Source organism: Chiroxiphia lanceolata, chromosome 3, assembly GCF_009829145.1.
Source record: "Chiroxiphia lanceolata isolate bChiLan1 chromosome 3, bChiLan1.pri, whole genome shotgun sequence".
Classification (NCBI taxonomy): domain Eukaryota; kingdom Metazoa; phylum Chordata; class Aves; order Passeriformes; family Pipridae; genus Chiroxiphia; species Chiroxiphia lanceolata.
Genome location: NC_045639.1, coordinates 112,064,469 through 112,077,865, shown reverse-complemented (window position 1 = coordinate 112,077,865; position 13,397 = coordinate 112,064,469). Strand labels below are relative to the sequence as shown.

Genomic DNA, 13,397 nt, shown 5'->3' with positions numbered 1-13,397 from the left:
TCCTCTGCCCCCTCCCTGCAGACACTGACAAATATGGATGAGTCCCCTCTCAGTGTCTTTTCTCAAGGTTGAACAGCCCCAGCTCCCTCAGCCTTTCCTTGTTAGAGAGATTCTCCAGTCCCTTCATCATCTCTGTCACCCTCTGCTGGACCTGCTCCAGGAGCTCCATATTTCTCTTGTCCTGAGGAGCCCAGAACTGGACACAGCACTCCAGATGTGCCTCACCAGGGCTGAGCAGAGGGACAGGATCACCTCCCTCAACCTGCTGGCAATGCTCCTCCTAATTCACCTGAGGATACCATTGGCCCTTTCCTGTGAGACCATGATTCAGGTCAGAGGGAGAAAGAATCAAGCTGGAAGCTGATGCAGGTGTTATCAAGAGCATCTTGCCTTACGTCTGATGAGAGAGAAAAAACTGACATTGATAATACCAAGAATACCAGACGGGAATTAAAATTGCTCAAGAATAATCAAAAATCTACAAGGAAGTGGAGTAACCATGGGTAACTGTAGCTGTAAGACTTCCTTGCTCTAGTATGGATTTCTGATCTCAGTGGGTTTCTGCCTCTGAGAACTAGGGGCAATGAATGCTCTTGCAGCCACCACCACGGCCCTGCTCAGTAAGAGCTCCAACACCAACTGGAATGAGACAAAACTCCACTGAAGCTCCACTGAAGTACTTGCTGGGTGGTTCTTGTTTTCCTGTATCAGACCTTCCACATTTGTTCTTCATCCTAGAGAAATGAGGGCTGTTCTGTCATTGTCTTTTAGTTTATCTCTCTCCACCTCTGATCTTAATGATAAGAAAAAGGGAATGAACTTTCCAGTACTGCAACACTGCTGACTTTGGTAATGAGTTGTGGAGCAATTACTCTGGTCAGAGATTTTAGGGAGGAGCCTTTTCACGTGCTTTGCTCTCACACAAAAGCAGCGTGCACAAAATGAAGACTTACTGTCTCCACCAGACCTGACTGAAATGGTCAAACTGGTTCTCAAGCTCCATGGCTGGATCTCAAGTTGGGACTGAGGCTCTTCAACTGGCATGGGAGCTGCTGCATGATCCAGCTCACCGCCTGGGGAGAAAGCAAACACCACAGGTCCTCCTCCAGTATGCAAGAATGGGATCAAATCCATCAGTAAGACCTTTCTCAAGCCATCAAGTCGCAGATGTCCAAGGTCATACAGTCATAGAATGGTTTGTGTTGGAAGGGACCTTTAAAGTTCATCTATTCCAATCCCTCTGCAATAAGCAGGGACGTCTTCAGCTAGATCAGTTTGTTCAGAGCCCTGTCCAACCTGATCTTCAATGTTTCCAGGTCCTGTGGTCACGATTCTTCATCATGTCATTTTGGCATTAGGACCCCTTGGGGTGTCATGGTGTGTGAGATCATCCTCCAACAACAAGCATCAGTCTTACTGCAGATGCTTCAGGGGCAGACTCCATGAGAAGTTCAGAACAGATGTCCACGTTTTACTTATAAGGTTATAAGTTGATGAGGCAAGAGTCAGTTCCAGACATGGTGGTGATTCACTTGGCATTGAACCAGAGCAGCGATGATTGGAACTGGAAGATCTTTAGGGTCCCTTCCAACACAAACCATTCTATGATTCTATAATTCCATGATTCTTACAGATGCTACTCATGGTTGGTGATTTGGGTTTTTTTGGTTTATTTTTTTGGCTATCCAGAAGCTGATTAAAGAAGTAATGAATTTAGTTTTCATTATCAGTTTGTTCATGTTAAATTGTCTCTCATGGAAATTGCACCTCCTTTCTTCTCGGTACAGAGTTTTTGCGTGTGTTTCCTCAGAAATGTTAGAGCTGTCTGTATGGATGCTGAAACAAACTTTTAGTCCTTTCTGTTTGCTCTCAATTGGAAGAGAAGCTCCATTAATATTGACAAGGTTTTGTAAAAAAAAACCCCACAGTGCTTAGGGATTTGGGGTAGAGATTTTTTCACCTGTTTTCTGCCTCTCCTGCCATTCAGAGGCTTTCCCCAGGGAGCTCAGGATATTTTGCCCAGTGAGGTTTGAACTTTGCTGCTGTTGGGAGCCTCTCAGATGCCATTGCCCCAGGCTCTTTGCTTAGAGCACTGAGTCAAGTTACCAGGCAGATGAAAAGCATTTGCTGAATTTTAGATGAAGATGGGCTGATTTTGAATCTGTATAAAATTTTTCTCCGGAAATAAATATTTAATTTTGTCAGATTGGAGGGGCACCTCTAGCAGAAGGTGTCCCTGCCCACAGCAGTGAGGTTGGAACCGGATGATCTTAAAGGCCCCTTCCAACCCAAACCATTCTGTGATTCTGTGATTCTCTATAAGTACATGTTGCAAAAAAAAAAAAAAAAAAAAGAAAAAAAAAGAAGAAACAATCAAATTCCTCTAATAACTTAGGGGACAACTTCTCCCATGCACAGCTTAACAAGTCTGTCTACAAAAAAAATAAGGTAGGATTATGTCCAATGTTCACAGCACTGCATGGATCCTGAGCTGTCAGAGCATCAGGGAGTTTCTTGAAATGTGTTGAGCAAGGTAGATATACACCACCTGAGGCCCTGTCCTGCTTTATTCTCTTACCCTGTACAGACTTCATTGATATAAGCTAAAATACAGTGATTGGAAAAGGTATTTACAGTGGGAAGCAGAATGGAAAAATTCAAATTGCGGCCAACCAAGGGAGGAAAAAAAAAATCACCTGTCAATAAAATTGACACACAATGGGAATAATTGCAAGTCTGGGGAGAAAAAATGCATTCTCACTCTGTTCTCCACAGCATGGTATCTTCTCTTAGAGCAGAATGACTGAATTTATTGAGGTCATTCATCCCCTGGTAATTTGGCTACTGTAATATATTTCACAAGTGAGAGGGAAGCAGCCTGATGAGACAGCATGTGAGAATCCAGAGCACTGGGGGAGGAGGTTTATCCAAATTTATAGCCACCACTAAGGATGTGGCTTTATAATTCACAGTTACTCTCTCCCCCTTTAGCACTGAGAAATCTATCCTGCTAATGGCCTCTTCTTAACATTCTGGTGCAAATTCAAATCTCAGTGATGTTGGTGTAAAATCCTCTGAGACTGATGGACTCAGTCTGGATTAAAATCATGACCTTCTCTATATTCAAAAGCTATTTCGGATGAGCTTGCTCCTAACACAAGCTGGCCTGGCATTCAATTTCCATGGGTGACAGAGGAGCTTCTGCTTTAACTCTGTTTCCTCTTGATTCCCGTGGGGACAACTTGTCTTACTGCCACACTAGACATCAAGATGACAAAATATTCTTGAGATTAAGAGATGTCACCTCTCCTAAGACCCAGGCTAAGGCACAAACACAACACAAATTAAGTGAGATGGGATATCTATAAAAATGTCAGAGACAATAACAGAACTGATGGCAGAGATATTAATTTTTGCAGTGTTTAATGTAAGTTGCAAGAGTTTTTCAGCATCAAAAAAAGGCAATTTTTTTTTTGCCCCAGGTTGAGATATTTTTTTATAAAGTTGGAGTCAATAACAGAAAAAAGATTAATAAAATGGATGTATAAGCCCTACAGAACAGGCAATCTTTGGGATTTAGAGGACGCTTAAGAATAGAAGATGAAAATAGAAGCCAATCAAGTGCAGATAAGTTGGATTTTGCAGAATAAACCACTCAAAGTTTTCTTGTTACAAGTTTCACCCAAAAAATATCACAATACTTCCCCATTAAATCCACTTTTTTTTTTTTTTAGTTGAAAAGGTCTATCTCTGGCATCAATTACACAGGAAGCTAGACAAAATTACAGTGGTGCTCTTTTGGTCTTAAAATATCTATTTATTAAAGCTTTGATTTCCAGCCTGCACATCCCTCCTGCATGGTAACTTCTGTTTGATAAGATTGTAAGTATTAATTAAGTCATGCTAATGAGGACAGAAAGAAAGGATTTTCCCAGCTCTCCCACTGTATTTCAAGTATTGCCAGTGTCAGTTCTCTCTTGTATCTCCCTCCAGCTTTACTGTCTCCTGTGTTTCTTCATAGGGGAAGGAGAGTTTAAAGCAGCAAGTCATAAATCACCAGACATCCTCGTTGTAACAGGATGATCCCTTGTTAGAAGAGGATTTCCCCTCGTCTTGTGAGTGGGAGTAATTGTTCTGTGGCTCCTGGTTTCTCTTTGAAGCACATGGAAGAGGAGCATCTTCTTTTGAAGCCCAGCTGTGTGACAGGACCAGCAGCAGAGGAGGGAGATGCTCAGTGGTGATGCTGGTCTGTGCCAGGGAAGTTGCGTGGGAGAGTTCCGACTGTCTAGCCTGTTGCTCCTCTCCTTGGATGTGACCACTGAAAAAAAAAAAAAGGCAAAAATACAGCCTGCAGTCTTCTGGAAAGGAGATTAAATCTGACAAAAAAAATGGGAATGCAAGGCAAACATCTAGACTTAAAACATGTGCCTCAATTTCCCCAAAATTTCTAGGATAACAGCGTGATCTAATAAGCCATTAATTGTAGAATCACAGAACCACAGAATCACAGAATCATAGAACCACAGAATCATAGGATCACAGAATGGTTTGGGGTTGGAAGGGACCTTCAAGATCTCATTCCAATCCCCTGACATGGGCAGGGACACTTTCCACTAGACCAGGTTGCTCCAACACGGCCTTGGACATTTGCAGGGATAGGGCAGCCACAGTTTCTCTGTGCCAGTGCCTCACCACTCTCATAGTAAAGAATTTCTTCCTAATATCTAAGCTAAACCTACTCTCCTTTGACTTAAAGCCATCACCCTTTTTCCTAGCAAACTAAAAAACCACAAGGTCTGGGTTAATCCTATCCTCTTCTTTTTGGTAACAGCATAATCACTACATTTTTCTGCATTTCTGCAGTGTGTTGCTGCCTTGATTCTGTCTGTTCAGTTTGGGTTTGAGGCTCATTGGACCAGCTCCCACATCCCTTTAGAAAAGTGTGATGTAACTGCCCTGTCAGGGCCCCATGGTGCTGTCACACTACCGACACACATATACAAATTCCCTTTTTTTTTTAAGTCAGTCTGGTAGTCTGAGGTTCAATTCCTTAATAAAAGAAGCATGGATGGCAGCAATGGCAGGGCAGAAAGCCCCATCCTTGTGGCAGGAAGCAGCACACGCTCTTCCTTTCAAAAACAAACAAGCAAAACTGTGGAGAAAGTTTCCCTCCCTCGGCAGCTCCCTGGGCAGCAGTGGAACATTTGAGCCAGGTCTGTGGGGATTGCTGTCTCCAGCCCCAAGGGGTGGAAGTGCTCTGAGGACTTTCTGCTCTGTTTTTCCCTGTCCTGGCCAACTTCCTATGTATAGGATAAAAATAAGCCCTGAGTCCTCCTCCTTCCGTCCACTTCATTAGAGACATCCCTCGGTGCAATAACAAAACAGGCCCAGAGGAAGCGACACAGACCGAAACACAAGAACGATAATTTTCCTAACACAAATAAGCAGGCAGAGGAACTCATCTGAGGAAACAAGTGAGCGAAGGCAAAGCCACAGATGAGCAAGCAATGGAGCCAAGAGCTATGCTTAGGCAACACACGCCTGCCTCCAGCACGTCTCCCGAGACATCCCCGCCTGGGAAAGGCTGAGTGTGGACATCCCTGTAAGGGGCTGACCTCCCCTGAGCCCACATCCCATGAGCAGCCAGACCTGGAGTGATCCTCACCCCACTTAATGGAAACGTGTTAATGGGAAGAGTCTCCTTTTTCTCACTGTGGACCTGGACTGACCATTAGCCAGCCCTTACTGTGCTTCAGAAGCACCAGGAAAGATCACAAAGCAGAGAGGCACAGGTTAACAGGAGGGATAGCAGTTCTCCAGCTCCAGGGAAAAAAAGTGACTGGGCTCAGTTCACTCTATTATTTGCCATTTAGAGGCACTGACACTGCCGTTCTTCAAAATAACCTCATCCCAAGTGTTTATTTATATAGAAATTCATCCTGGATATTTGCCGTGAGTTGTAGATCTGTTTGAAAAGCTTCAATCATCAAATCAAGGAGAGGAAAACAAAAGCAGATCTCTCAGCTGGCCGGTCCCCACTGCAAAAAGGAAGCAAAGAAAACAAACCAGAGGCTGAATGTTTCTTGCTGTAAATGATCAGTGAATGTCTCTGAACACTAACTCAGTCCAAGGAAGCCAAGATCACTTTGTGAATGACTTGTTAGGTTAAAAAGAACCATATTCATAATAAATAGTCTTTGAAACCATTCTTTCATGCAAGCTCCATTTTCACAAAGTCGTTTTTATAGGTAAACAGCCAAACCCTCACTACCCAGGAAGTTAATGGCAGAGATAAGGAGGAGACCCGAGGCTATGTCTCTTTTAGAAAATTAAACCCGGACTGTTCTCTAGCCCAGGAGGCCAACTGGCACAGAAATACCTGCATCCATTCATTAAACTCTCCCACTTTCCAAAACAGAGGAGCTATATCCAAACTGCCAACTGGGAATGGCCCCTGCTGTGCTGGTTGCCCAACTGTGCCTGGAAACTGTTTGGACAGATGCTGGTGAGCCAAGGCCAAAAATATGCAAGGGACCAATCTGAGGACCAAAAGCAAATTAAAGCACCTGGGAATGCTCCTTTGAAATGTGAAAAGTGTGGACATTGCCCAAGAGTTTGATCTCACGCCCTTGAAGCAGCATCACTGGACCTGTATCATTTAGCCAGAAAGCTTTACTCCTTCATTCATGCCTTGACTCCATGTATCCACCTTGGGGAGGAGCTGAGAAACTTGTTGGAACTTGGCAGGTCTGAAGGCTTCAGGGCCTCTTTCACATCTGTATTTTCCTTTACCAGTGTCCCTAGGACTGGAAAGGGACACCTGGGACATGAGTGTTTGCAGGTAGGGGTTCAAACCTAACCTGTGCTAGAAAACAAAATTTATAGTGCTTGAAAACCACAAAAATTTAGGCACTGCTTCTGGGAACCTAAGTCTGATGTCTCATCCTTGTTAGCCAGCATGTCAACAGGCAACAAGGGTCATACTTCACATTAAGGGTTCTCCTGGGGAACGTCTCAGTGGCACAATCACCTATTAACAGGGGAAAGAATGGGAGGGGACTCAAAACGCTTAACAGCTACGCAGACATTTCCCAAAACGATCATTAACTTAAACCATTGCAAAGCCCCTCTAGGGCTGGCCAGGGCTTTGTGAGATCCCTTGTTTCCTCTGGCTTAATGAATTATGCAAGTCAAGAGGGGTTGGACAGAAAGGTGTGAATAAGAAGCTTACTAATTCCCCACAGTAATCACCTGCAAAAGTGTTTAGGAACAACATCTATCAGGCACTAAAAAAAGTAAGAAAAGGAACCTGCAGGAGTAAAATATCTACAGCTCCTCGGTAAGAGACAAGGGGAGACCTGAGCCAGGGAAGTGTCACCTTGACATGAATCTACTCCGGGCACTGAGCACACAGCAGTCATCAAATCGCTCACTCGTGGTCCCAGGGTCTGCTCTGCTCATATGGCAGGCACCTGCACTTCGCTGGAAACTTTGCTGTGAGGGAGTCCCAGCTTCAAAGCCAGCCTTGTGATTTTTGGTTCCTGTGTGTGAGGAGGGTATTAATAAATGTTGTATTAATAGATCATCTGCTTACACGTTTCCTGTCTTAAATAAAGAAGATATTGGATCAACCCCCTTTTCCGTGTACCTTCTTGGATGTTTGTAGTGTGAGGAAAAGTCAAAACGGCAACAGCAGGAATGGACTTTGAAATCCAAATAAATAGAAACTCAGACCTTAATGAGAGAAGAGTTGGAAGACCAATTCATAGCTGAATTACAGAGCATGGATGGATAATTGCTCTTGAAACTGTCTGAATCCAAGCTCAAAATCTAATATTCATCCTTGCAGTTTATGGAAGTTGGGAATCAGAGCCAAGATATGTTACTCTTCTGGCTTGGGTTAACACTCCTCCTAAGCCTTTTCAGTAGGGCAGGAAACCTTCATCCTTTCCCATTTTGATAAATGGAGCTCTTTCCTCATCATCCTCCACATGATATTTCCAGAGGAGAGGACATAAGTAGTATTTCAAGAACTGAATCCAGTCGTGTCTCTATGGATGATGTTCTCATCTTTCCACAATCTACTGAAAAGCTAGTGATCATTTTTTCCAATATCCTCTTTTTAAGAAGTTTTGCATGAATAGATTGAATAAGGATGGCATGGTACTTTATTTCATCATCCAGCTCTTATCTGCAGTGTTTAACTCCTTCTATTGATGCTGCCTTTGCTTTAAGAATTCACAGAACATTGCTGTGAATCATTTTTCATAAATACTGGAGTTGGTTGGAAAATTAAAAATCATTTTTCATAGGAAAACACCCCAATTCCTAGTAAAAAAAAAATACTACGGGAAAACATTGGTTTCCGTTCATCTCCTGACTCAACATATGCCAAAAATCAGAAATCATTGAAGTGCCATATTGTAACATAAAAGAAAAATTAAGGGTGTTGTTTTGCGAAAATTAGACTCAGTAAAGGTAAAAAAAATATATATTTGCTAAAATAAAAGTTTTATAATTAGTGGCATCAAATGTTTCATTTCATGCAAATCAACCTTTAAAACTGCTGCTCAGAGAAGTTGTGGCTGCCCCATCCCTGGAAGTGTTCAAGGCCAGGTTGAATGGAACTCTGAGCAACCTGGTCTAGTGGAAGGTGTCTCTGCCCACAGCAGGAAACTTGGAACTAGATGATCTTTAAGGACCCTTCCAAGTCAAACCATACCATGATTCTATGACAATATGAATTTTAGTGTCTCAAGGTTCAGGGTATTTTTTTAAATCTTGAGTGCTTTTATCTGTGTTAGGGGACTGTACTGCAGAATGTCAAATATTGTAACAGAACAGCAAAATTACTTTCTGCCCAGCTGTAACGTAGACCTACTTCAGAGCCATGCTACCAACTTTGCTTTTAACTACACCTCACTGGAAAGCACAGAGAAGGCTTCAAGGGAGAGAAAAAGTGGTCTCAGAGAAAATAAATCTGTTTAGCTGGCATTTGTGCTGTCTCACATTGAGGGAAACTGCAAGTGTCATAGCACGCTGACTTTGGGGGGTTATTGCTATGCCTTGCCAGGAGGTTCAGCATCTTTTGAAGTCAGCCAGCTTTCTCTAATGCAGTGAAATTCATCACCAATCACAGATATGCGTGTCCTGCCTGAATCTTTGATCTTCAACTTCTCTATCCATTTTGCTCTCTGTGTTCATTGGTCACAATGAGTTATGGCAGCTGTATCCTACATATTGTCCAAAGCTCTTTAGACGTCCAGCACATCATGGAAAGTTCCCAGGAAAGCTCCCTAGTTGAAAAGTAACAACTCTGCAACATAACTCTCAGCGCCATGTGCAGTCATTCATCAACAACACTTCTTCTGTGGAAACCCATGGACAGATCAGTTACAGAGCAGAGCTGTAATGTGACCTGCCAGATAGATGGAGATCCCCACGGAGAATTCACTGACTGCACAAAAGAGAATAGAAACTCCTCTAGTGTTTCTGCAAAGAGGAAGAGCACAGCGCTTGGATTAGTCTGGGCTGAGCGTAAGAGAGTCCCTCTCCACTCCACACCACTCTGTTGCATAACCAGAGCTCCTAGAAATAAATGAGAAACAAAATTAAATAAAAGTATTTTTAAAAAGGAGCTATTATCCTCTGGGAATATTAAAAGAAATAATTTACGCATGACTGCTCTGTGCCTTAGCTTTGGCTGTTTAATCACTCTTAGTGCTGTGCTAACAAGAGGCTGCTTTTAACAGGAAAGCCCAGCCAGGATACAGCCTGAAATAACACCCAAGACCAACCTTTTGTTTTATTTCTGCATTCTCTGCCCAGAGATTTTTTTCACCTGAAAAATTATGCCAGTGTATTGAAGTACTGCCTAATTTTATTGTAAGTCTTCATTTTAGATGACTTTTCTACTTTTTTTTTTAATATACTGGTTTTACTTTTTAATTTCACAATGCCACATATTGAATTTTAACAGGTTTAGCCTGTGGTGTGGCTGTGATCATAGAATCATAGAATGGTTTGAGTTGGAAAGGAGCTGAAACATCATCTTGTTCCACCCCCACTGCCATAGGCAGGGACACCTTCCACTATCCCAGGCTGCTCCAAGCCCTGTCCAACCTGGCCTTGAACACTTCCAGGGATAGGGCAGCCACAGCTTCTCTGGGTAACTTGCACCAGGGCCTCACCACCCTCACAGGGAACAATTTCTTCCTAATATTTAAACCACCCTCCTTCAGCTCAAGGCTACGCCCAAGTCTACTTGGTGAGGAGATGCTTGCACAGATTTGAGAGACGTGAGTCTGAAATGTTGAGAAATGTAGAACTTCTTTCTAACACTTTTGTCCTTCTCACAACTTTCCAGTCAGGAGGCTGAACATGCAGAAGAAAAACTTAGTTCATGTATCTTGTAGAGCATTTTGAAGGGAACATTGTGATATTAAGATTGGTTAATGTGATGCACTTAGATTACAAAAGGCTTAAAAAAAGAAACTGAGATCTCATCTTTCCCACTTAATAACTGAGTAAAAAGACACAGAATTAAGAGTCAGCTTATGTAATAGAGGGAGGTCACATGAAGTTCCACGCAGATGAGTGTTGTTCAACATATTCATAAAAGCTGGGAAACAGTGACTCATGAAATAACAGAGTTTGGACATTACAGGATCTCATTAGGACCTCATGACACTGAGTGATACTCATTGTTGATGAGATCTCATGGCACTGAAAGAAATTCAGTGTTGATAGATGCAAAGTAATGAATACAGGATAAAAATAACTCTAATTATATATATGTCACAATACCTTTAATTAGCTATCACTGGGGTTTGTGGATAGTTCTCTGAAAACATTAATCCAGTGCTCAATAAGCACCAAAAAGGCTGATAAAGCACAATAGATTATTAGAAAAAGAACAGAGAAAAAACATAAAACCTCATTATCTCATAGTAGAAATCTGTGTTTATTCCTGTCTGTCCTGACTAAGGCATGCCTTGTAGGCAGACTTCCTTGGAAGAGTACAATGAATTGGGAATTGTGCATAGAAAGAAGTGAATGCACTGTCTCCCTGGTCAGTTCTACCTCTCCTGCTCTGGATTTACAGGAGAACAGGGCTCCCTGGACACTGTTCCGGACCAAGACTGGGCAAAGGCACCAGAAACACCAGGAATTATTAGGATGTTGACTCTGATGCCCTCCTCTCCCACATCTCTTTTTACCAGTAACCTTTGCAGGACACATTCCTATGCCATGAAACTTATGTTGTGTTAGAATTTCTCTTGTCTTGGGACCACAGTATGCACCAATCACTCCACAGCACACAACAGAAAAAGTGACAAAATTTTGTGGTACTGGATGTTATTATCCAGCAGACTGCCTGACCACTAAGGACCACTCTCTCCCAAAGCTGACTAGTTTCTTGAGAAAGTAGAATATTTTATAAAATGAAGAGCAGGTAAATAATAGAACAGGATTTCAAAGCCTGAGGGTAGAACTTTGTAAAGCGTAAATGTGAGATTTGAAAAGAAAACTATGAATGGGGAAAGTTGCCGAAAAATTTTGCCAGGTGATAGAACTAGTGGAAAGCATATAAAGACTTTCATATAAACAGAAATGTTCACAAAAATGATCACTGTTTTTCCTATTGCCTTCATAGAAATCTTTTCCCCCCATAGATAAAAATATCAAGATTTATCAAATTAGCACATTTCTTCCATTCTGCTCCTTGCCATGATTCACCTTTACATTGAATACAGTAGACACTGAGGACTTGTTAATGTAAAAATATCTTCAATAAAGAATTTTGCTGACATTGGGTATAGAGAAATTTTCTCTTCATCCAGTTAATCACACAGCTCTTGGGCCCAGACAAGGAAGACTGTATACATGTGTAAAACTTGCTTCCAATGAGTTCCTGCTTCCAACAAGTTTTGTGCTGGATTTGCTGTATTTCCAGAGATTTATGTTAAATGCATCAGGACTGTGTTAAAATCTAGGAGAAAAGATGCTGCAAAAAAGGTACATTCCTAAAAATCTTTAACATATGGTTTGTGAGAGAGAGACAGTAGGAGAGGGGGAATATATCAGAGCTCTCTATGCAACAAGGATTGAGCAAAAATGAAAGGGATGCTCTCTCAGGGATGCTTTAATCCATTCAGGGATGAATGCCAGGATCAGAATTAACACTTGTGAGATCGTCTTTGGCGATCCTGAGCTCAGATTCATCTGCTAGTTTAACACCAACATTCTCAGTGAAATAAATTCCTTTTGCTGTTCTTCACAAACGAGTTTGTCTGTTCTGAAATACTGTGTCATTAGCAAATTTGAACTCCTCACTAATAACTTCCTTTTCAAGATCATTTGTGAATCTGTTGCCATCACATGTGTCCATGGCACTTACCGGTTACCCTCTTCCCCAGTGAAAACTCACACAATTTCTTCGTATCCATTATCCCTTCCTTCTAACATTATCTGCTCAAGGATCTTTGACTGATTATTTTCCTGAAAGCTTTGGGTTGAGAAGGGCCTCAGGTTCACTGAGGTGGTTCATTCTCTGCTGTTGCTTGCCCAAAGCAGAACTGAGCAGTCTTGCCTTATATTTCCTCTGGGGGTCTATGCTGAAAGTGGAAAAGCTTGGCACTTAGCTTAAGCAGAGACAAGCTTTAACTCCTGATGTCATTGGTAACCAAGGCATAAAAGACAATCAGACAGGACAACTCTTCAAAGGTGCTTGGTGACATGTAGCTCTTTCCACCCCAACCACATTGAAGTTGAGGCCATGGTGATGTTCATAATCACTCCCTGCCCAGGAGCAAAACACCTGCAGTTCCTGTAGGCAGTGTCTTAATGAAGCCTTTACCTGGGGCAAGAGACAACCCTCATTGCAAACATGGTCTGTATTTTTTGTTCCTGAACCTGTGCTTTCACATTCAGCTCATTTGGAGCATTTTCCCTAAACTGACCTGGTTTATCAAGTGAGTTATTGGTCATACTCCTATTTACTCTTAGTTAGCCCTCCACTGATCCTCTAACACATTTTCTTAGTAATGATGCAAAATTTATTTCCTGAGCTCACTGACAGAAATGCTGAATGTAACAAAACTAGGAGCCTTCCCTCAGAGCCTCAGTGGATCCCCCATAGAGTGAGGATTCTCCATTCTCCACAGTGCCCTTTCTAGCACTGTCCATCTCCCAGTCCCGAAGTCACTCTCTCTAGGCTCTACTGATATTACATTGTGCTAATTTTAAATCAGGATTTCAGTCCTGTACCCTCAGGAACACACCCATTCTAGCTCTGCTACTGATTTATTTCTGCCTACTCCCAATTCTCCTCTCTGCCTCTATTGCCTTAAAGTCTTGCAGTTCTTACCCAAAATCAATATTCTCCTGCCCTTCCC

At 42.2% G+C, this 13,397-nt stretch overlaps 1 protein-coding gene across 5 annotated transcripts in view; it reads right to left on the bottom strand.

Moving 5' to 3' along the window:
• Positions 1 to 9,526: 9,526 nt before the first annotated feature.
• Positions 9,527 to 13,397, bottom strand: part of SUPT3H (SPT3 homolog, SAGA and STAGA complex component) — a 301,102-nt gene continuing 297,231 nt past the window's right edge. The window contains exon 18 of one of the 5 annotated variants that reach the window (XR_004356086.1): positions 9,527 to 9,588. The gene's annotated coding sequence lies outside the window, so the exon portion shown is untranslated. The remainder of the gene's footprint in view (positions 9,589 to 13,397) is intronic. The other 4 variants (XR_004356087.1, XR_004356089.1, XR_004356088.1 and 1 more) reach the window with 4 other exon arrangements.